This window comes from Rattus norvegicus, chromosome 1, assembly GCF_036323735.1.
Source record: "Rattus norvegicus strain BN/NHsdMcwi chromosome 1, GRCr8, whole genome shotgun sequence".
Lineage (NCBI taxonomy): Eukaryota > Metazoa > Chordata > Mammalia > Rodentia > Muridae > Rattus > Rattus norvegicus.
Genome location: NC_086019.1, coordinates 217,790,389 through 217,816,708, shown reverse-complemented (window position 1 = coordinate 217,816,708; position 26,320 = coordinate 217,790,389). Strand labels below are relative to the sequence as shown.

The window sequence follows — 26,320 nt, the reverse complement described above, 5'->3', positions numbered from 1 at the left end:
AATTTATCTAAGAATTTACTGATGATTATTTCTCTTTGGGAAAATTACCCTGATGGCAGAGTCTTTGCATTTTGCTTTTTTTTTTCTCCCCCCCCTAATCTTTATTCAATTGGGTATTTCTTATTTACATTTCAAATGTTATTCCCTTTCCCGGTTTCCAGGCCAACATCTCCCTAACCCCTCCATCACCCCTTATTTATAAGTGTTCCCCTCCCCATCCTTCCCCCTTTACCGCCCTCCCCCAACAATCCTGTTCACTGGGGGTACAGCCTTGACAGGGCCAAGGGCTTCCCCTTCCACTGGTGCTCTTACTAGGCTATTCATGGCTATTTATGAGGTTGGAGCCCAGGGTCAGTCTATGTATATAGTCTTTGGGTAGTGGCTTAGTCCCTGGAAGCTCTGGTTGATTGGGATTGTTGTTCATATGGGGTCTCAAGCCCATTCAAGCTTTCAGTACTTTCTCTGATTCCTTCAACGGGGGTCCAGTTCTCAGTTCAGTGGTTTAATGATAGCATTTGTCTATGTATTTGCAGTATTCTGGCTGTGTCTCTCAAGAGAGATCTACATCCGGTTCCTGTCGGCCTGCACTTCTTTGTTTCATCCATCTTATCTAGTTTGGTGGCTGTATATGTATGGGCCACATGTGGGGCAGGCTCTCAATGGGTGTTTCTTCGGCCTCTGTTCTAAACTTTGCCTCCCTATTCCCTCCCAACGGTATTCTTGTTCCCCTTTTAAAGAAGGAGTGAAGCATTTGCATTTTGGTCATCCTTCTTGAGTTTCATGTGTTCTGTGCATCTAGGATAATTCAAGCATTTGGGCTAATAGCCACTTATCAATGAGTGCATACCATGTGTATTTTTCTGTGATTGGGTTAGCTCACTCAGGATGATATTTTCCAGTTCCATCCATTTGCCTATGAATTTCATAAAGTCATTGTTTTTGATAGCTGAGTAATATTCCATTGTGTAGATGTACCACATTTTCTGTATCCATTCCTCTGTTGAAGGGCATCTGGGTTCTTTCCAGCTTCTGGCTATTATAAATAAGACTGCTATGAACATAGTGGAGCATGTGTCTTTGTTATATGTTGGAGCATCTTTTGGGTATGTGCCCAAGAGAGGTATAGCTGGATCCTCAGGCAGTTCAATGTCCAATTTTCTGAGGAACCTCCAGACTGATTTCCAGAATGGTTGTACCAGTCTGCAATCCTACCAACAATGGAGGAGTGTTCCTCTTTCTCCACATCCTCGCCAGCATCTGCTGTCCCCTGAGTTTTTGATCTTAGCCATTCTCACTGGTGTGAGGTGAAATTTCAGGGTTGTTTTGATTTCCATTTCCCTTATGACTAAAGATGTTGGACATTTCTTTAGGTGTTTCTCAGCCATTCGGCATTCCTCGGCTGTGAATTCTTTGTTTAGCTCTGAACCCCATTTTTAATAGGGTTATTTGTCTCCCTGCAGTCTTTGTATATTTTGGATATAAGCCCTCTATCTGTTCTAGGATTGGTAAAGATCTTTCCCCAATCTGTTGGTTGCTGTTTTGCCCTAACTAAAATGTCCTTTGCCTTACAGAGGCTTTGCAGTTTTGTGAGTTCCCATTTGTTGATTCTTGATCTTAGAGCATAAGCCATTGGTGTTTTGTTCAGGAAATTTTCTCCAGTGCCCATGTGTTCGATTGCCTCCCCACTTTTTCTTCTATTAGTTTAAGTGTATCTGGTTTGATGTGGAGGTCCTTGATCCACTTGGACTTAAGCTTTGTACAGGGTGATAAGCATGGATCAATCTGCATTCTTCTACATGCTGACCTCCAGTTGAACCAGCACCATTGGCTGAAAATTCGGTCTTTTTTCCATTCATTGGATGTTTTTGGCTCCTTTGTCAAAATCAAGTTACCATAGGTGTGCGGGTTCATTTCTGGGTCTTCAATTCTATTCCACTGGTCTATCTGTCTGTCTCTGTACCAATACCATGCAGTTATATTACTATTGCTCTGTAATACTGCTTGAGTTCAGGGATAGTGATTCCCCCGGAAGTCCGTTCATTGTCGAGGATAGTTTTAGCTGTCCCAGGTTTTTTGTTATTCCAGATGAATTTGCAAATTGTTCTGTATAACTCTCTAAAGAATTATATTAGTATCCAAAATATACAAAGAACTCAAGAAGTTAGACCGCAGGGAAACAAATAACCCTATTAAAAAATGGGGTTCAGAGCTAAACAAAGAATTCACAGCTGAGGAATGCCGAATGGCTGAGAAACACCTAAAGAAATGTCCAACATCTTTAGTCATAAGGGAAATGGAAATCAAAACAACCCTGAGATTTCACCTCACACCAGTGAGAATGGCTAAGATCAAAAACTCAGGTGACAGCAGATGCTGGCGAGGATGTGGAGAAAGAGGAACACTCCTCCATTGTTGGTGGGATTGCAGACTGGTACAACCATTCTGGAAATCAGTCTGGAGGTTCCTTCAGAAAATTGGACATTGAACTGCCTGAGGATCCAGCTATACCTCTCTTGGGCATATACCCAAAAGATGCCCCAACATATAAAAAAGACACGTGCTCCACTATGTTCATTGCAGCCTTATTTATAATAGCCAGAAGCTGGAAAGAACCCAGATGCCCTTCAACAGAGGAATGGATACAGAAAATGTGGTACATCTACACAATGGAATATTACTCAGCTATCAAAAACGACTTTATGAAATTCGTAGGCAAATGGTTGGAACTGGAAAATATCATCCTGAGTGAGCTAACCCAATCACAGAAAGACATACATGGTATGTACTCATTGATAAGTGGCTATTAGCCCAAATGCTTGAATTACCCTAGATGCCTAGAACAAATGAAACTCAAGACGGATGATCAAAATGTGAATGCTTCACTCCTTCTTTAAAAGGGGAACAAGAATACCCTTGGCAGGGAACAGAGAGGCAAAGATTAAAACAGAGACTGAAGGAACACCCATTCAGAGCCTGCCCCACATGTGGCCCATACATATACAGCCACCCAATTAGACAAGATGGATGAAGCAAAGAAGTGCAGACTGACAGGAGCCGGATGTAGATCGCTCCTGAGAGACACAGCCAGAATACAGCAAATACAGAGGCGAATGCCAGCAGCAAACCACTGAACTGAGAATAGGACCCCCGTTGAAGGAATCAGAGAAAGAACTGGAAGAGCTTGAAGGGGCTCGAGACCCCATATGTACAACAATGCCAAGCAACCAGAGCTTCCAGGGACTAAGCCACTACCTAAAGACTATACATGGACTGACCCTGGACTCTGACCTCATAGGTAGCAATGAATATCCTAGTAAGAGCACCAGTGGAAGGGGAAGCCCTGGGTCCTGCTAAGACTGAACCCACAGTGAACTAGTCTATGGGGGGAGGGCGGCAATGGGGGGAGGGTTGGGAGGGGAACACCCATAAGGAAGGGGAGGGGGGAGGGGGATGTTTGCCCGGAAACCGGGAAAGGGAATAACACTCAAAATGTATATAAGAAATACTCAAGTTAATAAAAAAAAAAAAAGAAATACTCAAGTTAATAAAAAAAAGAATTGTATTAGTATTTTGATGGGGATTGCATTGAATCTGTAGATCGCTTTTGGTAAAATGGCCATTTTTACTATATTAATCCTGCCAATCCATGAGCATGGGAGATGTTTCCATCTTCTAAAATCTTCTTCAATTTCTTTCTTCAGAGGCTTGAAGTTCTTACCATACATATCTTTCACTTGCTTGGTTAAAGTCACATTCAGGTATTTTGTATTAATTGGGACTAATATGCAGGGTATTATTTCCCTAAATTCTTTGTTGGCTGGTTTCTCTTTTGAGTAGAGGAAGGCTACTGATTTATTTGAGTTAATTTTATACCAGGCCACTTTGCTGAATGCGTTTATCAGGTTTATTAGTTCTCTGGTGGAATTTTGAGGTCACTTAAATATACAATCATATCATCTGCAAATAGTGATATTTTGACTTCTTCCTTTCCAATCTGTATCCCTTCTATCTCCTTTCGATGTCTGATTGCTCTGGTTAGGATTTCAAGAACTATACTGAGTAAGTAGGGAGAGAGTGCACAGCCCTGTCTAGTCCCTGATGTTAGTGGGATTGCTTCAAGTTTCTCTCCATTTAGTTTAATGTTAGCTACTGGTTTGCTGTATACGGCTTTTTACTATCCTTATGTATGGGCCTTGAATTCCTGTTCTTTCCAGGACTTTTAATGCTTTTCACCAGAAAGGCAATGTAAACATTCAACTGGAACGCAATGTAAACTTCAAAGCCAACCTTTAGTTTTTTATTTTCACAAGTTAGGCCTCATATCTAAAACATTCAGAAATCTCTTGAAAGAATGGCACTACTCGGAACCAAGAGTTTAATCATGTGAGCCTATAAATGAGATTACAGCTTCAATACACAGTAATAAGTGATTTTTAGGTCATATGTAATACATACACATATGTGTATGTGTAATCTCTAAAATCTCCATATCAACACTATACATATCCTATGTATATAGAGATGCATTAAATTCATATAAATATACATATGAATATAGATGTATGAATTTGTGTGTGTACATTGAATAATCATGTATTCTGATTCAATCATTTCTCTTATAATTTTTCACTATATCAATTAAAATATACCATATGTTATTATATGATGAGCATGTACAGAGTGATTAAAATTGGTTGCTACCATTAGTACTTTAACACACCTGTTGTCTTACATACTTTATGTGTCTGTCATGAGCAAGCTAAACCTACTTATTTAACAAAAGGCTCAAATAAGATGTGAACCTCACTCTTCACTCTTTGGAGACCTCACTTCACTAACACAGGTTTTCTTTTCAATTTGCCTTCAAAACTTCTTTGCTAATGCATTGCCCCTTGTACATCCAATGAATGGAAGATGTTAAAGTATTGATCTAGTAATTGCTTGACTTATATATTTTCGGTATGTCTGATATCTGCAGCAGAATCCAGTGCAATGCAGTATTAACTTCCAGGGAAGTGATTGCATACACACACACACACCAACACACACACACACACACACACACACACACACACACACACACACACATCAAAATTAGACTATTTCTCCTAGGTATACATTTTCTGGAACATTTTTTCCTTGGTGTTCTAGTAGTAGTAGTTGTTGAAGTGGCATGGAGGGTGCCATCCCTGTCACAGCAGGATTTGATTTGATGGTAGCACTACAAGAACCTGTGAAATGAATCAAAATGTTATTGAGTCACCCGGTATAGTCAGCACTTCCATTTCCTTACCCTATAGTGTCACTGTTACTAATGTCTACACTGTCTATTAAGTTAAATCAAACATCACACGGAGTGGTGTCTGGGCCACTTTTTGGATCATGAGGTGTTGCAAACCTGGGACACTCTTTCTGTGGCAACTGAGCTGCATCTTGGAGCATTAGTATTTTGTATGGAAGGGTTTCTTGAACCAGAGTGTCACAGAGAATGACAGTGGCATTCTTCCAAATTAGTCTGCTCCTGCTGACGCAGCACATACAACTTAACATGGTGACCTTGAATGAAGTTCTGCACAAATGTCAGGGTCCCAGAATGGCAGAAGCATCATGACACATGGAAATATATTCTGTCTTTCTCAATCAAGGGACATAAGGCAGCAGTAGAATGAAGAAGATGTACATACTTAAGATGTGCATATGCCTAACCCACTGCTTTTGTGGGTTAACACACAAGAGGGCAGCAGGGATAGAATTCCTTAGCTCTACGGAGCAGTGGCTGGGTTACACTAGCTTCTTATACGAACTCTGAAGCAGCTTATCCAACATACTGTGCTCAAGGTCTACTTCCTGGCCATTTATCTCCTTCTACTTATTGTTCTCCTCCTACATATTTGAATTTCTTCTTCTTTTGTGACCTTCTTCCTTGTCCTTGTTCAAGAGCATTTGCAGCCTTGGGTTAAGACAATGGCCATGTGTGCACATACTGAAAGTTTCTGAGAAACAACATCCCAACCAACTCTATGAACAGAGTTTAAACAGGAGAATAGGGGCTAGAAAGGGAGAATTAGAGTGGAGGGAATGGGGCTGGATTTGATTAAAGTACATTATACACAGGTAGGGCATTCTCAAATAACAGCAACAAAAGATTACCATGTGAAAGAAACCAGTACACAGAAAAGGACTCTAAGCTCTTCTTCACTTGGGTTTCATCTAAGGAAGACAGCATGCTTGGTAAGTTTGTGGGGTAGTGAGTCCACCAGACACACACACACAAAAGGCCGGGTATGCAACTCAAGAAGAAGGAAGGCCAAAATGTAGATGCTTCATTCCTTATTAGAATGGGGAACAAAATACTCACAGGAGGTAAAGGGTGGGAGGGACACGGGAGGAAGATAGAAAGGGGATGGGAAAAAAAGGGGGGGGAGGATCAGGTATGAGAGGAGACAGGGATGATATAAAGGTCTTGAATTTGAACAGTGTTGTGTTGCAATGGGGGATGGGGAACACAGAGTAGCCACCAGCAAGTCCCAGATGCCAGGAAAGCAAGAGGCTCCCAGGGCCCTACTGGGATGAAATAACTGAAATGCCCCAAAAAAGGGGAGGGAGAACCTATAGATATTAGACAAGGCCCCTGGTTGGAAGATGTGGCCACCCATTATCCTCAAAATTTTAATCCAGAATTGCTCCTTTCTAAAGGAAACACAGGGACAAAGAATAGAGCAGAGACTGAAGGAAAGGCCATCCAGAGACTGCTCCACCTGGCGATCCATCCCATATGCAGCCATCAAATCCAGTCACTATTGCTGATACCAAGAAGTGCTTGCTGATAGTAGCCTGATATGAATGTCTCCTGAGAAGCTTGGCCAGAGCCCTACTGATACAGATGAGGATGCTTGCAGCTAACCATCTGACTGAGCATGGGGACCCCAATGGAGAAGTTAGAGAAAGAACTAAAGGAGCTGAAGGGGTTTGCAACCCCATAGGAAGAACAAACATATCAACCATCCAGATGCCCCAGAGCTACCAGGGAGTAAACCATCAACAAACGAGTACACATGGAGAAACCCATGGCTCCAGCATCATAGGTAGCAGAGGATGGCATTGTCTGCCATTAATAGGAGGAGAAGCCCTTGGCCCTGTGAAGGCTAGGTTCCCCAGTGTAGGGGAATGCTAAGGCTGTGATGTGGAAGTGGGTGACTGGGATGGAGAGTGTCCTCATAGAAGCAGGGAGAGGGGAATGGGATAGGAAGTAACCAGGAGAAAGGATAAAATTTGAAATCTATATACAGAAAATATCCAATAAAAAACCCTGCTTCATTCTGCCGCTGGATGCCCTTCAGGCCCTATCTGCAGCTCACTAGTCCACTTCTGCACTTAGGAATGCTTTTGTTTTTTGATAAACTGTCTTTATTTCTAACATGTGTACCTGGTACAGTGTATGGAAGGGGTGACCTCTGAACTTGGAGAGGTGGCTTTGCACTCCTAAATATGTTTTCCCAAACTTTCTAGGCTTTTGCAGTCTTTCTGTCCATCTTCCCTCTGACTGGAGAATAAAGGTCTTTTCAGTTTGTCCCATTTTGTTTGGTGTGGTTTGGTTTCCCTCCCTCAAACCGTCCTAAAAGTGTCCTTGACCTTTCTTACTAGTCTGGCTTTAAACCCTGTTATTAATGAAATAAGGGAACCCAGAGAGAACCTCAGTTTTCCTGCTCATCCAGCCTCTTAAGATGTAGCAAGAGGACAAGGCTAAGCAGTTGATGGTCTTTATTGAATAGGGTAAGATACAACGGTGTGTCCTTGTAAGCTGGTAAATTTGTATGACTGATTACAGAACAATTGAGACCTGCTAAGGTCCTAATAAGAACTGCTACTCACCTCACTGGAGTTGCAACAGGAAGCCTTACATCCAAATGCAGAGACGGACACAGCAATGCAGAATTCTAGCAAATTGAGAACTAACATCAAAGCATCCAAAGCCTAAAAACAGATTCATTCCAAGGAATGTAAAGAATGAAGATTACAAGTTTGAAATATGCCCTCCTACCCATGACTACCATGCCAAAGAGGGAAAGCCCTGGCCAGGGGTTTGGAAATGAAGCTTTTGATACAGCCCAAAACTAAACAAGTTCTTGGTCTCCTGATTGTCATGAAGTTTCTCACTCATTTTTAACTATTAAAAATTACCAGAGACCCCTAACTCCAAGACCCCTAACTCTGTGCTAGACAATCCACATGAAGAAAATAATAATATTTTATATTTGAATAAAATAGTCTTTCAGGATATCCCCCCCCCCCAAGGATAGGGTTAACCTGGTTACAGTGAGAACAGAGGTTGTTTATTAGATAATATAGGAAGAATATCCTGGCCTGTGCAGGCTGGCCAAGTTATTATGACATCTTTACTCATAGAAGTAAGATCTGAAGAATCCTAGTCTAGGGGACTGAGGATGCTTCAGTGTCTGCCTAGAAAATAGAAGGCAGAATGAGGAGTCAAAGAATATGGACAGAAGGCGGAAACACAAAAGCCAAGGATGTTGATTTTCCCTACTCACAGAAAGACAACAGCCCTGCCAACAGTTGATTTTATACAGTGAGACTCATTCTGAACTTCCGTCATCATGTAATAAGATATATTTGGATTATGCACTATTTTGGTAGTGATTGTCACAACTGTGGTAAATCACTGGAGAGTTGTGCACCATACTCCTTATGTACAAAGCATTTGGCTTTGTCTGGATCTTCCCCAAGCCTCAGGATCAAAATGGAAGACCAATGGTGGCACATTTGTTGTGAATTCTGCCTTGACCTGGTATCTAAAGTTGGCAGGTTTGAATATTTTCAGTGATCAGAGATGGTCCCCCTCCTGTGCATTACTCCATTGATCAGGAGCTTGGCACATGACAGATACTGATTCAGTGGCCATGAGAATATTTGCATTGGTTGTTTCCATCCTTGCTCGTGTGTCACCAGATCACTTAGTCTCTGTGTGCAGACCTTGTGACAGGCATGAGTAGAGAACAGCAAGATAGCAATCTTACATAACATATAGTTTAATTTGCATAAACAAGTACAGGGTAGGCCTAGTAGCTCACAACTATATTCCCAACTTTAAGAAGAGAGGGTGGTTTTAACCCAAGGGTAGCCTGGGCTACATAGTAACACTCCAATCTTCCTAAATATCAGTCACACATACTGAAAACAGCATCAAAGACAAAACAAAGCAAGGGTAGATTTTCAATGTAAGTGGCAGGTGTATATGTGTTTATAATACACTACTTTAAACTGTAGGAACTGTTATTTTTCTTGATCATTTTGACTGATCATTGGCAATTCCTTGTGACTTGTTCTGGTCATTTGGGGTAGCATTCTCTCAATCTGTTCTTTTTTTTCTTTTCTTTTTTTTTTCGGAGCTGGGGACCGAACCCAGGGCCTTGCACTTGCTAAGCAAACGCTCTACCACTGAGCTAAATCCCCTACCCCAATCTGCTCTTTCTTACAACAAGCTTACTCCTTTAAACCTGTCTTGCAAATTTTATAAGCTATACAATCAATCTTTTTCTCACAAGAGGATTGACACCTCCCACCATTAGGAACTTGATTTTATTTTGGATCCTTCTGGGGCAGCAACTGAAGGTTGGACATGACATATGGGTCCCTATGGCGGAGAAGTAGCCACATTAGTGATTTTCTTTGTACTTATTTACAGACAGAAGAGAAATAATGACATGTCACCTGATCCTCAAAATATTGTCCTACATCCCTACTATTTCAATATCCCAAATTGATTTATTTTCACGTTCTTTTTTCTTTTTTCCCAAAAATTTATTTTTACTTTACATCCCAATCACAGCCCCCTCCTGCCTCTCTTCCCAGTCCATCCCTACAAATCTTTCTCTCCATTGCCATCCCTCTTCTCCTTAAAGATGGGGAGCACCGTGTTTCGATACCATCCCTAAAATTGATTTTATGATCAGAGTGTTTACTGTTGCTTTTGCAAGAGTCAGTGAGCCCTTGCCTCTACCATGACATCCTACCAGCAGAGTGAATGCTTACCCTGGCTATTGGATGATTATTAATGAAGGGACCATGTGTACTCAAAACCACACTGATGATACCCATTATACTTGCAGCTGCAGCCACCACAGAGCTGATAGTGTTGAGACTTAGACTGCTGATGACCTAGAAAGGAATGGGGCTCAATTATCAATTTTTTTTGGTTCTTTTTTTTCCGGAGCTGGGGACCGAACCCAGGGCCTTGCGCTTCCTAGGTAAGCGCTCTACCACTGAGCTAAATCCCCAGCCCCGGGGCTCAATTATCAATGGCATTCTTTGTATAGCTCCATCAACATTTGAAATATATCATGACATTATTAATGCATTTCATCCTCTTCTTGCCAAAACTAGTCTCTGTGTCTTTCCTTATAGTAGCTTTACTTCTAATCCCTTGCCAAAATATAAAAGATAATAACTGTTCTTCCTAAGACTAAATGATGATTCTCAAGGACACAAGATGCTCTTCAAATTTGCTAGTAAAATTTTCAAAGTCTTTGACACGTTGTCTGGAGAGCCTGTCTGTCAGTTTCCACCACACTGTGCTGCAAATGCCTAACTGTCCTTGTGTAGATGCTGATGGCCATGTCCCTCTTGCATATTTCCTCCTATGCTGCAGATGTAGCCCCACAATCCCCTATGCATGGTTCATTTAAATAAACTTTATTTTGAGAAGTAAAACGACTCAGCAAACTGGAACTGAGCTACGTGTTAGTGGTCAGAGTTGGTGAAAGATGCTAAGGAGACAGACAGGGTTTAGCCTGGGTTTCAAAGGTCACCTTGATCATGCTACACAAGTTGATGTCTACGTGTTGCAGGAAGTGAAATTCAAATGCAGTTTTTATAGAATGAAACAATGGTTGAACTCTTGGTTTTTGCCCTTATCAGCTTTATGATGGACATATTGTAAATGTCTCTTCAGGCCATTTATTATTTCATGATTACAAATGATTTCTCTGCCTATACATGCAGTATGCACATGCCTGATACCCACATAAGCCAGAAGGGTGCTTCAGATCCCATGGCATTGTTATGCATGTCTGTGATTCACCATGTGGGTGCTTGGAAAGAAATCAGTGTCCCCTGTAAGAATAACAAGTGCTCTTAACCTCTCACTATCTCTCTGGCCCTATAGTTTTTCTTAAATCTATTATTTTGGATACATCTGAAGAAGGCATTTTAACATGTCAATCAATGCTTCACTTATTAATGCCACCGCAAATATTTGGGTATCAGTATTATGTGCTGTATCTGAAGCTTCATGGCACATCTGTGTAAACCCCACCTGACATTTCTTCCCTGAATTCACTGTACTAGCACCAGGTTTCTCCCAGCAACTGCCCAACTGCCCTGATATGATATCTATCAAACATGATGCTACTTATTATGAACCAGTAGCTCAGCTACACTTTTGAAAGTCAGGTCCTTCTAAACTCATAGCCATGGCTTTAGGAAGATAGAGTCAACCCCTTTACATCTTAGCAGAATGCACAGTTGATGAAATTGCTCCCCTTTGATAGCCAAATAAACCAAAATACATACCAGGCTCTTTGTCGTTTTCACTCCTGCTGCAATTGACAGGGATCCGGAGATAATGAACTGGTCAGGAGGGGAAATATCCAGGTTAAAAATCTTTAAACATTTGTTATAAATTATAGCATTCTAACCCTTTCTTCTGAAGCAACTGGGTCTACTAAAGTGACCGACTGTCCAAAAAGTAGCAGCTTTCTATGTCACCCACTTTCCTCATACCCACAAGAGCAGAGAGGAAAAGTAAAATGAGATAATAGGAGAAACATCAAGGTTTTTTTTATTAGATTACTTCATTTGTTTATTTTGCATGTTTGAGGTAAGGTCTTGTTATGTAGTTCTGGTTGACTTAGAGCTTGCTACATAAACCAGGCCAGGCTTGTGCTTGGAGTGGCTATCCTGTTTATGCCTCCTGAGTGATGGGATCATACACAGAAGCCATCAAACGTGTCTCAAAATTATAGTAATATTTTCTCTATGCTTTGAGTAGGGAGGAATAAGCCATGGTCCCTCTTTGCTGTACTTGCCCCCGTAAAGATCTGTGACTGGAATGATCATTTCTCTAATTACACTGACAAAGCTGTCTGCAGTTTCTTACTCTGGAGATGGTTGTTTAATATTTAGGACATTTTGAGATTATATTTCACAGTCTTGAAAAGAAACTGAAGACTTCTAAAAATTTAAATTATTAGGTCCTTTCACATACTTCTTATTAAGGTTTTTAAAAACTTATTCAACTCTCATCAATACTTTCAAGAGAAACGAAGGTTAAAACACTCCAGTCTATATAACAAGATTTTACCAGCATGGCACCAAACTAAAGAAGTTAGCCCAACTAAAACAGAAAAGAAACTATCCTTGTTGAAATACATATTGGAAGCTCAAAATAAAATATGGTAAGAAATTAAATTATATATTAGATGATGAGTAGAGTAATGTAGCTCATTTGAGTCTGTCTATTTGGCCATTATTTTCAATTTAATCAAAATGACAGCTCTCAATTTGATTGAATTTACCTCTTTAGACTATTCAGCTAAATATGTGGATGTCTGGATTTGCTTTCCAAAGGTTAATTTAGGAGATTTAAGGATTGTCATTAGGACCACATTATTGCAACAAAAATCAAGGTATAAATGAGCTCTTTGTTCTTCTCTGCTCTCTTCCCCTCCGTCCCTGTCTCTTCTCTCCCCACACCCCCTTCTACCCACGTGCCCATGGCCGGCCTCCTTTACTTCTCCTCTTTTCTACTCTTCTTCTCTCATTAAACCTCTCCATGTGGAACCAAAAAAAAAGTTATAAATGAGAACTTAGGGGTTGGATGTTAGTCTATTGCTTCCCTTGCAGACCCGAAACCTTGAATTGGATCTTCCATCATGAGCTATGGGAGTTGGTTTCCAAGATGTTATTGAGTAGGCAATAAAATTGAATCAGAAAGCCACAGTGAGGAGATAAATGAGATTTTGAGTTCTTGTTCATGGACTGAATACATCTTGAGAAAATTAACCTTCCTTCTTCTCATTTTATTTTTCATTTATATAGTGAAATAAAGGCAAATTCTCAGAAGTTGTAGTGATTGGTAGAGGTGGAACATTACATACAAAAACATTTAGTTATGTGCCCAGATTATAGTGCAATGTAAGCTATTAGTGGTATTATTGGTGGTATTATCATCATCATCATTATCACCATTGGTATTGTTATTGATATATAAAGTATCATTAAACTTTGAAATATATGGCAGTCTGAGGCATTCTTCAAATCTTAAACACCTGTTGCAAAATAAGAAGGGAAAATTAAGGTACCAGGTCTACCAAATAACCAAATTTTCTCATTCTCCAGTTCATCAATAAATGGAAACCTTGTAACACTTGAATAAGACTCTAAAGTGTAAAATAACCAATAATCAAGGTTATGCATTTTGTTTTCTACTTGTCAGTTCATAACATATAGGTAAGCAAATACACAATTTTTATACTTAATTGACACTCTGAACTTTAAAAACCAAATTCTCTCAAGTTTTATTATAGAGGAGAGTTTTTTAACTTTCAAAATTCTTCAAATTTTTTATTAGTTATTTTATTAAAAATTGAAACTGAATGTATCTACAGTTATCCAATTTATTTATTTGAGATTTGATTTGCCAGATGCTTTTAATCACCTGCTCAGCTTTGTCCCCTCTTCTTTACCAACAACACCCTGGTTTCATTCATTCTTTCATGGGCTTCAGAATTTCGTGGTCCCTTGCTAGCTCGAGAAGCAAATTTCAATTTCCCCAGGTTAATGACAGAAAGCCAGTCATTCTTGGTTTAAGGATATAGTTGTAAAAATGTTATGAGCAGTAAAACAGGTAGGTTGGAAGTCATACTGCTCTTTCTAACAAACCCTAGGATTGATTAGCCATGATCTTCTGAGGAAATCAATTGTGTCAAAGTTTAAGTAACTCCTGAAGGAGTATTTGAGTACATGCTGTCCCAATATATCTTAAGTGACATATTAAATAAACGGTCTACCTATCTTTATGAATGAAATGGGAGATTGCAACAAGAACAAGGAAATACTGAATCAGGCTTAAATATGCTGTTCTCAAACTTGTAGACTACTTAAAAAATTGAGAGATCTCACCCAAAGTTAGTATAATCACAACAGGGTATTATTACTTCCAGATACATAAGACTATATTTTACTTACCATTATTGGTCCCCAAACTGGGCTCAGTAAGGCCACTGAAATGAGTGGTTCAGAAACTGTATTTGTCATCATTATTATTCCTAAGCTGAGGTTTATGAGAGCAATCATAATTTGTACCACCTAGAAACAGAAAATAAAAACATCATCACCACAAAAATGATGCCCATGCTGAGTACTATCAGCCACTAAGTTACCTCCACCAACTCCTTTCATAATTCACGGATAAATTTGAATCATTATTCTTTTGTCCATTGTCTTCATATATGGATGAGATGTACTAACTTATAAATCATCCCTTGGAATCGCTCTCTGTCTCACTCTGTCTCTGTCTCTCTGTCTCTTTCTCCCTCTCACACACACATGCACACACAGATTTCAGTAATTTCAATCTTAGTGAGAATTTGTCAAGTTCTTTCCAGAGATGTTTTGATGATTCCCATGATGCACCTCTACCTCTGTTGTTGTCCTTTGTCACATGCTCACATAGGAATTATGAATTAGGAAAAAATTATACCAGCAATAAACAATTTTGGAAAATGAATTTAGATGCACAATGAAGGAAATATGAAGAGCACACGTGATCATTTTTGGGAGTTTGGAATATGAGGAAGGAATGTGTACACGGTGATCCAAAATAAGGGAATTTGAGTATATCTGCCCCATAATAAAGACTCAGTGAAAATGAAAACAGCATGTGAAGATGTGTGAGAGGAAAGAAGAGCAGTCTGTGGTGGGAATGAATGGGACTATACGGAAAGATTGCAAAAGAAACACATAGTTAGCATTGTACATTTGTGTCTATGTAACAATAATACTTAAAGAAAAGGAAGGCACAAATTTGAAGGGGAGGAGACAGCTTGAGAGGGTTGGTGGAAGGAAATGAAAGAGGGAAAGTATGTAACAATGTTTTAATTATTTTTTAAGATGGAAAAGGACAGAGCTAATACAAGTTAGTCTTCTACACGTTTCACCCAGCAAGGTCAGAATTCAATCCAAAGGAAAAAATAAAACTAGATTAAAATTCATTAGAATTCAAAACAGGGAATGAATGGAAAAAAGCTTTCAAAACCTAAGGCTTGTTTTTTTAAACCAATTAAATCAATTACTTGTTAGCCAAGCTAACAGAAGACAAATGGTTAACACTTCCAGGAACCATTCAGGAGATAGGATACGTGTGAAACCCCAGGGAAGAGGCCATGATAACATAGAGAACGCAGAGAGTTCCTTAAGAATACCATGCACCAAACCTCAGAAAAGAAATAGCCACTTATGTCATGAGATAGAATAATTTGAGCTGTGCAGTGGTGGTGAAAGCCTTTAATCCCAGCACCCGGAAGGCAGAGGCAGGCAGAGTCTGTGAATACAAGGCAGCCTGGTCTACAGCCTGTGTTCCAGGACAACAAGAGTCACACAGAGAAGCAGTGTCCCAAAAGACTGAAACTGAAAGAAAACCAAACAAAGCCAACAAAAAAACCCAGTTAACAAACAAACATAAAAATCAAATGAACCTAAAAAGAGAAAAACTTGAAAAGATTTACTACTACTTGATATATGATGGTGTATTTTAAATTAATACTTAAAGACATTAATAAAATAGTAGAAGATAAAGCACTAAGCGCAGAGTTCTCATCACTGGGAGTGTATACACCTCTACATCCTCTTAACTTCACTGTAACTGTAAACCTGCTCTCAATTTAAAAATTCTCATTGATATTTTTAAATATGCACATCTATTTTAACATAAGACATATCTCATGAAGAATGACCATTTTATAAGAGAACAGTGAGATAGAAAAGATAAAGGTTTTTTGTCTAACAACAACTGCCCAGTGATTAGAAGTTTGGCCCAGTGAGTCCCTTCTTCATTTGGTGGCATTTTCTCTATTATCTTTAGGGACATCCAGGGAATGGAGGATTTCTTGTCATGTGAGCATCAGGCATTGCAATTGTACAGAGCACATGGGTTTGTCAGCCACAGGACCAGACCACACCTGTAGCTACATAGCTTTTTCTCTACACTGGATTAGATATGATCATGTTAAAAGATCCACAGCCTGGATCATACCTGCAGTTTCTGGGTTTTAAACATAATTGAACTGGAAGTCTGATGTGATCAAATAACATGTCAATTTTCAAATGATAAATTTGAAAATCAAATGCTATTAGCCCTGGGATGTGTCAACATTCCATGAAGCTACTGAGAGAGAGCATGGGGTGTCTGCTTTTTAAAAGTCATTTATATATTTACAGAATCATTCTCCCCTGCAATCCAAAGATGTCTTACCCCAAGAACTTTGGGTTCCCCCTTCAAGAATGTCTTTTTGTTCTCATCCCACATATGTGACTGTATAGCAGATTGCTCCAAGGGTTGAGCTCCTCCAGGAACCACTGCCATGGTGCTCTGAGCCAGTCCTTGCATGGTTTTCAGGCAGCAGACACAGTACTGAAATAAGAATGAAAATAAGGATGAACTTCTGGAAATGATTTAATGTCAGCTTTCCATTCAAGGGTAAATTCCAAACAAAGTCCTATGTAATAATAATAATAATAATAAAAATAATAGTAATAATAATAATGATAATGATAATGATAATAATAATAATGATAATAATAATAATAAATAGCTCAGAAAAGATATAAAACTCTTATTTTCTTCAGGTAAGAGAAGCTCTTCCAATTCTATTTCCAATTTCATTTTGAATGCTCATGCTTCTTTTTTTTCCATCTTCTTTTACTCCATCTTTATTAAATTGGGCATTTCTTATTTACATTTCAAATGTTATTCCCTATCCTGGTTTCCAGGCCAACATCTCCCTAACCCCTCCCCCTCCCCTTCTATACGGATGTTCCCCTCCACATCCTCCTCCCCATTACCGCCCTCCCCCCAACAATCACGTTCACTGGGGGTTCAGTCTTGGCAGGACCAAGGGCTTCCCCTTCCACTGGTGCTCTTACTAGGCTATTCATTGCTACCTATGAGGTTGGAGCCCAGGGTCAGTCCATGTATAGTCTTTGGGTAGTGGCTTAGTCCCTGGAAGCTCTGGTTGGTTGGCATTGTTGTTCATATGGGGTCTCAAGCCCCTTCAAGCTCTTTCAGGCCTTTCTCTGATTCCTTCAACGGCGGTCCTGTTCTCAGTTCCGAGGTTTGCTGCTGGCATTCGCCTCTGTATTTGCTGTATTCTGGCTGTGTCTCTCAGCAGAGATCTACATCTGGTTCCTGTCGGCCTGCACTTCTTTGCTTCATCCATCTTATCTAGTTTGGTGGCTGTATATGTATGGGCCACATGTGGGGCAGGCACTGAATGGGTGTTCCTTCAGCCTCTGTTCTAAATTATGCCCCCCTATTCCCTCTCCTATGAGTATTCTTGTTCCCCTTTTAAAGAAGGAGTGAAGCATTTGCAGTTTGGTCATCCTTCTAGAGTTTCATGTGTTCTGTGCATCTTGGTTAATTCGAGCATTTGGGCTAATATCCACTTATCAATGAGTGCATACCATGTGTGTTTTTCTGTGATTGGGTTACCTCACTCAGGATGATGTTTTCCAGTTCCATCCATTTGCCTATGAATTTCATAAAGTCATTGTTTTTGATAGCTGAGTAATATTCCATTATGTAGATGTACGATATTTTCTGTATCCATTCCTCTGTTGAAGGGCATCTGGGTTCTTTCCAGCTTCTGGCTATTATAAATAAGACTGCTATGAACATAGTGGAGCATGTGTCTTTGTTGTATGTTGGAGCATCTTTTGGGTATATGCACAAAAAAGGTATAGATGGGTTCTCAGGTAGTGCAGTGTCCAATTTTCTGAGGAACCTCCAGACTGATTTCCAGAATGGTTGTGCCAGTCTACAATCCCACCAACAATGGCGGAGTGTTCTTTCTCCACATCCTCGCCAGCATCTGCTGTCACTGGAGTTTTTGATCTTAGCCATTCTGACTGGTATGAGGTGTTTTGATTTGCATTTCCCTTATGACTAAAGATGTTGATCATTTTTTAAAGTGCTTCTCTGCCATTCGATATTCCTCAGCTGTGAATTCTTTGTTTAGCTCCTAACTCCATTTTAATAGTTTTTTTTTAATCTCCTTTCAGTCTAACTTTGTGAGTTCTTTGTACATTTTGGATATAAGCCCTCTATCTGTTGTAGGATTGGTAAAGATCTTTTCCCAATCTGTTGGTGGCTGTTTTGTCCTAACAACAGTGTCCTTTGCCTTACAGAAGCTTTGTAGCTTTATGAGATCCCATTTGTCGATTCTTGATCTTAGAGCATAAGCCATTGGTGTTTTGTTCAGGAAATTTTCTCCAGTGCCCATGTGTTGGAGATTCTTCCCTACTTTTTCTTCTATTAGTTTGAGTGTATCTGGTTTGATGCAAAGGTCCTTGATCCACTTGGACTTAAGCTTTGTATAGGGTGATAAACATGGATCGATCTGCATTCTTCTACATGTTGACCTCCAGTTGAACTGAAAATACTACATGTTGACCACCATTTGCTGAAAATACTATCTTTTTTCCATTGGATGGTTTTGGCTCCTTTGTCAGAAATCAAGTGTCCATAGGTGTGTGGGTTCATTTCTGGGTCTTCAATTCTATTCCACTGGTCTATCTGCTGGTCTCTGTACCAATGTCATACAGTTTGTTTTTTTTTTTTATCACTATTGCCTGTAATACTGCTTGAGTTCACGAATAGTGATTACCCTGGACGTCTTTTTATTGTTGAGGATAGTTTTAGCTATCCTGGGTTTTTTGTTATTCCAGATGAATTTGCAAATTTTTCTGTCTAACTCTTTGAAGAATTGGATTGGTATTTTGATGGGGATTGCATTGAATCTGTAGATTGCTTTTGGTAAAATGGCCGTTTTTACTATATTAATCCTGCCAATCCATGAGCATGGGAGATCTTTCCATCTTCTGAGGTCTCTCTTTCTTCAGAGACTTGAAGTTCTTATTGTACAGATCTTTCACTTGCTTGGTTAAAGTCACACTGAGATACTTTATATTATTTAAGACTATTATGAAGGGTGTTGTTTCCTTAATTTCTTTCTCGGCTTGTTTCTCTTTTGTGTAGAGGAAGGCTACTGATTTATTTGAATTAATTTATACCCACCACTTTGCTGACGGTGTTTATCAGGTTTAGTAGTTCTCTGGTGGAACTTTTAGAGTCACTTAAATATACTATCATATCATCTGCAAATAGTGATATTTTGACTTCTTCCTTTCCAATCTGTATCCCCTTGATCTCCTTTTGTTATTTGATTGCTCTGGCTAGGACTTTGAGAACTATATTGAACAAGTAGGGAGAGAGTGGGCAGCCTTGTCTAGTCCCTGATTTTAGTTTCCTTCAAGTTTCTCTCCATTTACTTTAATGTTAGCTACTGGTTTGCTGTATATGGCTTTTACTATGTTTAGGTATGGGCCTTGAATTCCTATTCTTTCCAGGACTTTTACCATGAAGGGTTGTTGAATTTTGTCAAATGCTTTCTCAGCATCTAATGAAATGATCACGTGGTTTTTATCTTTTAGTTTGTTTATATAGTGGATTATGTTAATGTTTTTCCGTATATTAAACCATCCCTTGCATACCTGTGATGAAGCCTAATTGATCATGATGGATGATTGTTTTGATGTGTTCTTGGATTCAGTTTGCAAGAATTTTATTGAATATTTTTGCATCAATATTCAAAAGGGAAATTGGTCTGAAGTTCTCTTTCTTTGTTGGGTCTTTGTGTGGTTTAGGCATAAGAATAATTGTGGCTTCATAGAAGGAATTCGGTAATGCTCCATCTGTTTCAATTTCATGGAATAGTTTGGATAGTATTGGTATGAGGTCTTCTATGAAGGTCTGATAGAATTCTGCACTGAACCCATCTGGACCTGGGTTTCTTTTAGTTTGGAAACTTTTAAGGTCTGCTTCTATTTCTTTAGGAGTTATGGGGTTGTTTAAATGGTTTATCTGTTCCTGATTTAACTTTGGTACCTAGTATCTGTCTAGGAAATTGTCCATTTCCTCCAGATTTTCAAGTTTTGTGGAATATAGGCTTTTGTAGTAGGATCTGATGATTATTTGAATTTCCTCTGATTCTGTTGTTATGTCTCCCCTTTCATTTCTGATTTTGTTAATTTGGACACACTCTTTATGTCCTCTGGTTAGTCTGACTAAGGCTTTATCTATCTTGTTGATTTTCTCAAAGAACCAGCGTTTGGTTCTGTTGATTCTTTGTTTAGTCCTTTTTGTTTCTACTTGGTTTATTTCAGGAATTGTGTTTGATCAATTCCTGCCTTCTACTTCTCCTGGGTGTATTTGTTTCTTTTTGTTCTACAGCTTTTAGGTGTGCTGTCAAGCTGCTGATATATGCTCTCTCCTGTTTCTTTCTGCACGAACTCAGAGCTATGAGTTTTCTTCTTAGCACAGCTGTCATTGTGTCCCATAAGTTTGGGTATGTTGTACCTTCATTTTCATTAAATTCTAAGAAGTCTTTCATTTCTTTCTTTATTTCTTCCTTGACGAGGTTATCTTTGAGTAGTGCATTGGTCAACTTCCATGTATATGTGTGCGTTCTTTCCTTATTGTTATTGAAGACCAGCTTTAGCCCGTGGTGTTCTGATAGGACACATGGGATTATTTCTATCTTTCTTTACCTGTTGAGGCCTGTTTTGTGACCGACTACATGGTCAATTTTGTTGAACGTACCATGAGGTGGTGAGAAGAAGGTACATCGTTTTGTTTTAGAATGGAATGTTCTATAAATATCTGTTTAGTCCATTCAGTTCATAACTTCTCTTAGTCTGTCTATGTCTCTGTTTAATTTCTGTTTCCATGATCTGTCCATTGATGAGAGTGGGGTGTTGAAATCTCCTACTATTATTGTGTGAGGTGCAATGTGTGCTTTGAGCTTTAGTAAGGTTTCTTTTATGTATGTAGGTGTCCTTGTATTTGGAGCATAGATATTTAGGATTGAGAATTCATCTTTGTGGATTTTTCCTTTGATGAATGTGAAGTGTCATCCTTATCTTTTTTGATGACTTTTGGTTGAAAATCAATATTATTCAATATTAATGGCTACTCCAGCTTGCTTCTTCAGACCATTTGCTTGGGAAGTTGTTTTCCATCTTTTTACTCTGAGGTAGTCTCTATCTTTGTCTCTGAGGTGTGTTTCCTGTAGGCAGCAAAATGCTGGGTCCTCATTACATATCCAGTTTGTTAATCTGTGTCTCTTTATTGGGGAATTGAGTCCACTGATGTTGAGAGATATTAAGGAACAGTGATTTTTGCTTCCTGTTATCTTCATATTTGGAGGTGAGATTATGTTTGTGTGCTTCTCTTCTCTTTGTTTGTTGCCAAGACGATTAGTTTCTTGCTTTTTCTAGGGTGTCGCTTGCCTCCTTGTGTTGGGTTTTATCATTTATTATTCTTCCTAGGGCTGGATTTGTAGAAAGATACTGTGTAAATTTGGTTTTGTCATGGAATATCTTGGTTTCTTCATCTATGTTAATTGAGAGTTTTGCTGCATACAGTAACCTGTGCTGGCATTTGTGTTCTCTTAGGGTCTGTATGACATCTGTCCAGGACCTTCTGGCTTTCATAGCCTCTGGTGAGAAGTCTGGTGTAATTCTGATAGGTCTGCCTTTATATGTTACTTGACCTTTTTCCCTTACTGCTTTTAATATTCTTTCCTTGTTTTGTGCATTTGGTGTTTTGACTATGATATGTCGGGAGGAGTTTCTTTTCTGGTCCAATTGGGGTTCTATAGGCTTCTTGTATGTTTATGGGCATCTCTTTCTTTCGTTGAAGATATTTACTGGTTCTTCGAGTTGTGAGACTTCATTCTCTTCTATACCTATTATCCTTAGGTTTCATCTTCTTATTGTATGAGATTTCCTATATGTTTTGGGCTAGTAGCTTTTTTCATTTTACATTATCTTTGACAGTTGTGTTGATGATTTCTACAGAAGCTTCTGCTCCTGAGATTCTCTCTTCTATCTCTTGTATTCTGTTGGTGATGCTCTCATCTCTGACTCCTGATCTCTTCCCTAGGTTTCTGTCTCCAGGGTTGTCTCCCTTTGTGCTTTCTTTATTGTTTCTATTTCCATTTTTAACTTCTGGATGATTTTGTTCATTTCCTTCTCCAGTTTTGTTGTTTTTTCCAGTAGTTCTTTAACGGATTTTTTGTTTCCTCTTTAAGGGCTTGTAGTTGTTTATTTGTGTTTTCCTGTATTTCCTTAAGGGAGTTATTTATGACCTTTGTAAAGTCCTCCACCATCATGATAAAATGTGATTTTAAATCTAGATCTTGCTTTTCTGGTGTGTTTGAATATTCATTGTTTGCTTTGGTGGGAGAATTGGGCTCTGATGATGGCATGTAGTCTTGGTTTCTGTTGCTTAGGTTCCTGTGCTTACCTCGCATCATCAGGTTGTCTCTGGTGTTACCTTGTTTTGCTATTTCTGACAGTGGTTTTACTGTCCTATAGGCCTGTATGTCAGGTGTGCTGTAGACCTCTTTTCCTATTTTCTTTCATCCAATTATGGGAACAGAGTGTTCTGCTCTCAGGCGTTTAATCGTTCCTGTCCACTGGTTTTCAGCTGTCCCTGTGGGCAGGAACCAGGAGGGCCTGACCTTACTTCTCCTAGGTCCCTGAGCACAGGAGACCCATATGGAGCTAGACGTTTTCCTCTAGAGTCAGAAATGTGGGCAGAGAGTAGTCTCCTCTGCTTTCCTAGGCATGTCTGCCCCTCTGAAGGTCTAGCTCTTCCTCCCATGGGATTTGTTTGCAAGGAGCTCTTTGACCAGGTCCGTTCAGATCTGGGCAGTCTGGACAGCAGGGCTCTTGCAGCTTGACTGCTCCTATCTTCCTTGGCCCAGAGGCACTATACAGTTTCCTCTTGGGCCAGGGATGTGGGCAAAAGTGGGCAGATGTGGCGGTCTCTCCTGCCCTGCAGTCTCAGGACTGCCCACACTTCTGGGTGATCAGCTTTCTCTCCCACGGGGTTTGAGAGCAGGGAGTTGTGGGCCAGGATCAGTGAGGTTCAGGCAGCAGCAGCTCGTGCTTTTTCTTTATTTACTCACAAATACTTTGGACTTCACTTTTCAAATTCTTAGTTGGAGCATTTGTGCATGTTGACTTCATCTTCAGGAGGTGCACTCCACTTCACCATCTGGTCCCATAACAAAGAAACCCATCACACCTGTGCATTCTCCTCACCAGAGTCTCTGGGTTCCAGAAGATACAACTCCCCTCTGTCTGTGAACTACTCAACCAACCTGCAGAGCAAGGGAGAACTTAAGCAATTCTTGGTGAGAATTATGGTTTCTTTAATAACCCAGGTAGTGATGTTATCTGAATTGGTTTTTGCTTTAATCCCAGGTGTGAGATATGGCCCTGCTCAGATTGGCCACAGCTGCTAACTAGGAAGGTCTAGTGCTGTAGGAGGGGCGTGATTTTTGGCAACTGCAAATGTTTGGAATTCTGGGGACTCATGAGAGAGTATAAATGTGAGAATCCGGAACCGTGAGCAAGCTGGTGGTGGCTTCTCTTCCCACCACCACCACACCCCACCACGTCCCTGCTACTGCCAGCTCCTGCTGTTGCCTTTGCTGTTTTTTTGTTATTGCTGGATTGCTGGGTTGGTGATTAGAGGTATTCTGGTGAAGGATATTGGATTTGCTCTAAGGAAATTCATGTCTCTAATCAGCAAGAGATAGTCTAAAGAGATGTAGAATCCCTTTCCCAGTCTTTCTTTCCTCTCTATCTTGTGAGGTTGCAATGCATTGGGGAGGAATTGGGGCAGAGAAGGATGGTAGACTTAAGAACCCAATAAAGTAGAAAAAAATGCCTACACTTCCATTTCATGTTGCAGAAGGCAAAGGTGTTCTTAAGGGAACCCAGGGTGAAGGTCTAGTCCACTCAAATGCACAGCTTTCCTTTTGTGAAAAAGAACCTCTGCCACGACTCTCAGAAATACCTTCAGAGCTCTGGGCTGTGCTGACATCCTCACTTGCCTATTCATTCCCCTCTTGGGTCACACTTACTAAAGAGGAAACATAAATATGGGAATTTAAAGGGTGTGACTCTTTCTGATCAAACTGAAATAAGAAACAAACAAACAAAAAACCAAACAAGCTTAAATCTCAGCATTTTGTGGTAATTGATAGTGATAAGAAAAAAAAATGACACTTGAACAGAGAAAAGCCTGGGCCTAAGATCCAATAATCTGAGGGATGGGGAGAGGGCTCAGTGTTTCAGAGTACTTGATGCTCTTCCAGAGGACCCAGGTTCAATTCCTCCCTCCTACATGGCAGCTCGTACCCATCTATAACTATAATTCTAGGGTATAAACACTTTCTCTGGTCTCTTTGAGCACCAGACATGCATGTGGCATACAGATATACATGCAGACAAAACACCTATGCACATAAAAGGTCGAATAATCTGGAGTTTCCTCCTAGCTTTCATTAAGATGGGAATTCCTGGTTATTAACATTCGTTGGAGCACTTTGACTTCATCTGTGAAGGGTGCACTGGGCACAGTTGCTACCAATCTTCTTTCTGATCTGCACACTGCTAAGCATCTTCTCGGTGTCTTCCAATGATGAACATCTGTATCAGAGGCTTCCGCTCAAGCGCAGACTAATATTAGGCTGGGTGCTGAGCCTTCATCGTCTGTATTTCCACCAAACTCTGCATGGAGCAGATGTTGGCTTAACTCATGGATTATCAAAATAATAGGTATGTGACAGATAAATATCATGGAAGGTTATTAAGAGTATGTGAAATGACCACTCAATAATTTAAATATTACCTTCTGGTTTTTGATACCCTGAGTATAGAAAAATTAAAACAACTTTATAGAGTGCTCAATTGAGGCCTTTTGATGCCATTATCTTTTCTTTTACTTAATGTAAAGAAAATATAATTATTTATTTCACTTTTGAGAATATTATACTAGGATACTGTATTTACATCACTTCCATCCCACCCTTTCTTTTCTCCAACTTTTCCCATGATCTCCTACTTTCTTTCATATTCATGACCACTTTCCCTTTAATTGTTAAATGATTAAATATGCATATTGCTAAATATGCATATTATTTTATACACACACATAATTTTGGGTCCATTTAATGTTGCTTGTATGTAAATGTGTCTAGGAGTGAGTACATAGGACTAGATAACCCATCAGGGGGCTCCTTGCTGGAGAAGCTAGGAATTGTCTATAGTTTTCATCAAAGTGTAAACACACAAGATATTCTCAAGGGTACAACAGTAGCACTTATTATCTTGAGGGTAGCCAAGAGATGTCTAAATCGCCTTAAAGACACAATAAGTGATAATCCATGCCTGGTACTGTAAACTTAGCCACTTACCTGTGACTGCTGAGGTCATAGACCCTGGAGGAGAAACTGTTGCTGCCACTTTAACAAGCCTTTATCTTTTTCCCTGTCCTTATTCTGTGCACCAAAAACTGCCTCCCAAGGTACAGTTAAATGTGCACTCAACCCCAGGTCAAAAAACTAGCTGATCTCATTTTTCTCATTTTCACCTAGATGTCCTATATTTGTCCAGTAAAGTAAAAGCCATCATGCTGAAGCCTAAGAAGTCAAATAACTTACCTACTTCCACAATGCCTGTCTTTTGTGTCTGAAGAGGCTCAAGCTCTGGGAAGGCCCCCAGACTCTTTGTTCAGAGCTCTGTGATATGAATCTCTGAAAACACATAACCACTTCCTACTTTTTCTATAAAAAACATTAACTGACTTTTGATTTCTCCACCAAGGCATGTTTATTTATTATAAAACATATTCAAAAGAATATTAACAGAGTTTCAGAGATTTGTAAAACTCCATCCAAGGAATATAACAAAATACTATGATATTTTAAAATGTTGTATGACCAATTTTGTTTATTAAGTATTTATAAAAAGCAAAACTTAAAGCCAGAGTAGACATACAAAAATTTAAAAATGTACAAGATTAAAGATTTAACATATTCAGACTATATGTCATTTAGATGGCCTTTCCCAACCTGTTAACAAAAATCACACACTGTAGTTACATGTGTGT

The 26,320-nt window shown here is 39.5% G+C and overlaps 1 pseudogene; it reads right to left on the bottom strand.

The window, feature by feature from the left end:
• Positions 1-4,270: 4,270 nt before the first annotated feature.
• Positions 4,271-23,526, bottom strand: Ms4a4c-ps1 (membrane-spanning 4-domains, subfamily A, member 4C, pseudogene 1; annotated as a pseudogene).
• Between the last annotated feature and the right edge of the window lie 2,794 nt (positions 23,527-26,320).